The following is a 4,686-nucleotide window of genomic DNA, read 5'->3' as shown; positions in this document are numbered from 1 at the left end:
ATTATAAGATATAGGTTTTTTTTTTTTCAAAAGTATTTATTACCTTATTAAGGTAAACTGTCTTCCCTGCCAGCAGATGATATTTTATAGAAAAAATACAAAATCTTATAAACTTCACGGTTGGAGTCCAACCATTTTTTTTGGCTGACAACACTATAACCATTACTTTCATTCTAATTTTAAGGACAGTAGTAGCAGCACTTCAATTAACCAATTAATCAAAATAATACTCAAGTTTCTGTATATTTGGCCCATAAATGCTCTGTCTTATAGAATGCCACCTCCTGCTATGTTGGTTGTTCAGATGGCCTAGAAAAGCATAATAGTTAGATCTTGCCATTTCAATGAAAAAAGTTAACAGTACTGACACTTAAGTGACCATAATTAGTCCACTGAGATTAATGTGAGAACTTTGTACCTTTCTTAGTGTCATTGTCACAGACTTTTGACACCCTTTCAATTGCAGTAGTTTATTGGTTCATTTTCCAAATGATTTTCTCACTTAGAATGCCTAGAAACTCATTTTTTTTTTTTTTTAAATTGAAGATCTTGGGTACTGTAGAAAACAGCATCAACTGAACAAAGTCTAAAGGGAGATCTTACACTTTCAAATTGCAGTCCATTTTCTCAATGTTTGTATGAGAAAAACGCATTAAACGACCATATATAAAAACCAAATCCTTATAATTGATAACATTAAATATAAGCAGAGCAAGTGTAAAAGTTCAAAGCATAATTTTCCATAAATACAAGTTAGAAAACATTTAAAAAAGGCAAGTTCTGCCTTATTTAAACTATTTCATCCCAAATTTTGACATGCTAGCTGAAAAAAAGCTTACAATAATAAAAGGATATACAATATGTTTTCAGGTTACATACTATGTAACAATTAAGATGCAAATTTTATTTTAATGCCTCTGTACAGTAGTAGAGAAAATATATTCTCATGGGTAACATTTTTAATGAGTATTACGAAAATTATTTATTTTTAAAATGCAAATAATATTATAAAAATTGCTGTATATAAATTTCCCTTAAAAACCAGGGAATCAAGAGTAAATTATCAGCAAATATGCCCTAAAATATACAAGTAAATTCTTGTTAATATATAAGAAATCAAGTAGCAGAACAATGGAGATAAAGAGAGTTGTAACAGGTTATGAAAGGAGTAAAATATTTACTAACATAATTATATGTCTCAAATGTTGACTTTCTTTTATGAGCCAGTATGGAAAACAAAAGAGTTATTAGAAATTAGAATTGCCTATAAACTGAGAAGATAGGCAAATGTCCTGATTTTCCAAAGCACTGATGTATTATTTGTTAGGACTACACGAGTTATTATAGGCCTCCAAAAGTTTTAAATAGATTCAAGAACATAACATATAACTCTTAATTTCAGAATTTAATGCCTCATATGGCTAATCAGGGGAGGAAACTTTCCTCTACCCATCTAGTTTTTTTTGTTGTTGTTCATTTGTTGGTCTAATAATTAAATCAGCATGAGACGATTAGCAAGATAAAATAATCACATTTAATTATATACACATACATAGGAACTCCACATACATGAGAGAGTCAAAGACCCCACATGTATGAGAGGTTTAAAGAGAGAAAGAGAAAATGAGTATATATGACATTCTGAGCTAAGGATGAAGTAAGGTGCCTTGGGGCTTTAGAGGGGAGAAAGGTCATTGCAGGACGATAAGAAGAGCATATGTTCAGTAATTAGTTTGGCCTATCACATAGATAGGTCAAAAATTTATTTCTGATGATAATTCATTATGGGCAAGTCTCCTAATTTAAATTCTTTAAGAGAAAAGTAAAAGTTTCTTGTGAGCCTGCAGGGTCTTGCTTGCCTTCAGCTCAAAGGAATTTACAGGCCACAATGGCACATTTTTGGAGGCCTGTTCTAAATCCCTATACTAGAAAACCTAAGTAAGCAGCTGATTTCAGAGGTCCTGGGACACAAACAATGTTATCAGAGTGCTGTTTCTCCACCTCTCAGTTCTGTTTATGTTCGGATATAGTACCCTTACTACAGTCAGTCTCCATCTCCTGAAAAAGACAACCACCATCACTCTCAAATTAGATCTCAAAAGATTAAGATACATGCTGTCCCCTAATTAAGCTAATAATAATAATAATAATAATAATAATAATAGTTTCATTTTTAAAAGTCCTAGAATTGATCCAACTTTGGTGATGTATTCATTCTAAACCCAGTCACTCAAGCTAAAGTCACAAGAGCATTCTTGGAAAAAACCCACCCAAAACACATGGTGTGTATTCTTTTACATAAAAGTATAAGATTCTGTTATGGAAGATTCTGGACACTAAAACGCATGTATTTGTTACTAATATTATGTAAGAGAATTTTACAAATATTAGCTCACAGGTATTTTGTGGACATTAAAAAAAATCAGAAATACTTAAGAGAAGTTGTTGAATGTTTATTGAAATGGAAATAAGACATATCAAACTATCCTCATTTACATTTTTTATTTCCAGACCAATAAATGAAGACTTTATAGATATACTGCACTTAAAATTTTTCATTATAAATTAGTGGATATAACAGCATGAAAGTTGGATTGAGTAATCATTTCATTAATGATAACTACTTAAACAACCTTACCAGAAAAATGTTAATTTAGGGTTTTGTACTAGATTTTAATTTTTTATTTCAATCTTGGATGAAGACATAGAAAATAGGTTAGCAATATGCATGGGTTATATAAAACTTGGGAGAAAATGACATATTGGATATCAACTGAGTTCCAAAATATAGTTCAATATCAGATAAATAAGTTAATCTAAACCTTAATATTAAAAAAAAAAAAAACTTAGACCATGAATCAAGTTTATAAGTGAATTATGAATTAATGAACATAAATTAACAGGAGGCATCATCATAGACTAAAGGATATTATCTTGACATAATCTCAACACACATTAACTTTAACAATGTTATATTTTTACTAAAATGAATTAAAATTATAAAATATATTAATAAAATTTTATCTTCTAATAATAACAGAAATTATTTGGATCTGGGTACTATCATAATCTGAGAGATGTATTATAAATTTTAGTATGTCCAAAAATAATTAAGACAAAGAATGATCTGATGATGTCTAGATTAGAGGAGAAAATATTTAGCAAGATAACGAAAACTACTTTAAATACTTGAAAGACTTTCACGTAATTTTGAGTTCAGACTTTGTGTGCTTCCAAAAGCTATCTCTCAAAGTTGTATTTGAGATTTAGAAGTCTGGGATCCACAATAAAGAACATTTTTTTTCTCTCAAGTAGTGTGCCTTTAGTTTTGGTTTTTAAATTATATATTTTTGAAATGGTTTCATTAATTATTAAATTTCCTATAATAATATGATTTAATATGACATTCAATATAACAACTTTTAGTGTCATTATAAGAAAAATCCATGCAAAAAGTATATGGTTAGATGAGATGACTTTGAACCTTATTTCAAAATATTAATGTTTTAGAGTTCTATAAAATTATTTATTACTGAAAAAGCAGGATATTGCAAGTATCTGATTGGAAGAGTAGTTTCCAAGACAGGTCACAGAGAAGTGGCCTATCTAGTTGCCAGTCAGAACTAGCAATTATTTCATGAAAAAAAAATATATATATAGACCTGAAGGCCAAGAAACTCAGGCTCTTCTAAAGTTTATGAGATAAGAAAGAAACCACTGGACTTTGTTTCATAGTGTAGCAGTTAGCACATCTGCTTTATACACATAAGGTCCTGGGTTCGTGCCCCAAAGGAACCACAGTCTGTCTATGGCCATACCACCCTGAACAAGCCCGATGTCTGATCTTGGAGGCTAAGCAGGGTCGGGCCCGGTTAGTACTTGGATGGGAGACCACCTAGGAAGACCAGGTGCTGTAGGAATAAATAATAAAAAAAAAAAAGAGAGAGAGAGAAAGAAACTGCTCTTTCTAGAATTTGTATTAGAGAATATCACTATGTAGACAGTCTTTAAAAGACAGCTACGAAGGATGATGGAAGTAGAGATTAGCAGCCTGAATTAAGTTTAGTAGCAGTTAAGTATTTTTTTTATTACATATACTTAATATATTCAAGAATTTATAATATATAAGGGACTTAAAAATTACAAAAGAGGAAAAATGTACTCTTCTGTGCATCTTAAGACATACCTTTAAACCTCTGCATGCTCTGTTCCAATTATACCCTCTAATTCCTAGCAGAAGTAATCACTATGTTTAATTATATATGTAACTTTCCTTGGTTTTATGTATAGTTTTACCAAACAAATTCTCATTCTCTCTCTCTCTCTCTCTCTCTCTCTCTCTCTCTCTCTCTTTCCCCTGCCCCCACTCTCTCATGTGTGTGTATGTTGCATGTGTTGACAAATTGATTTTCATATATATTCTTCTACAACTTTTTTAGCAGAGACTCATCCATGTTGTTGCATAGCTATAGTTCTTACATAGTCACTATAGCACTATATTCCAATGTGTTTTACACATCCATTCTTCTCCTGATGAAAATGTGTTTATTTCCAGTTTTTTGTAAAACTCTAGTTTTGCACAAATACAAGTATAATTTTATATTAACGGTTCTCAAAGTGTGTTTTCCTAACCAGCAGCATTGCCTGGGGACATTAATTATACAAATTATGCAGCCCCATCCCAGA

At 30.9% G+C, this 4,686-nt stretch overlaps 1 pseudogene; it reads left to right on the top strand.

Moving 5' to 3' along the window:
- The first annotated feature begins 3,804 nt into the window (after positions 1–3,804).
- Positions 3,805–3,920, top strand: LOC112485950 (annotated as a pseudogene).
- The last annotated feature ends 766 nt before the right edge of the window (positions 3,921–4,686 follow it).

The sequence above is a fragment of the Pteropus alecto genome, unplaced genomic scaffold, assembly GCF_000325575.1.
Source record: "Pteropus alecto unplaced genomic scaffold, ASM32557v1 scaffold25, whole genome shotgun sequence".
Taxonomy (NCBI): domain Eukaryota; kingdom Metazoa; phylum Chordata; class Mammalia; order Chiroptera; family Pteropodidae; genus Pteropus; species Pteropus alecto.
Note: the sequence above shows the minus strand (reverse complement) of the source record. Positions and strands in the feature narration are given on the sequence as shown.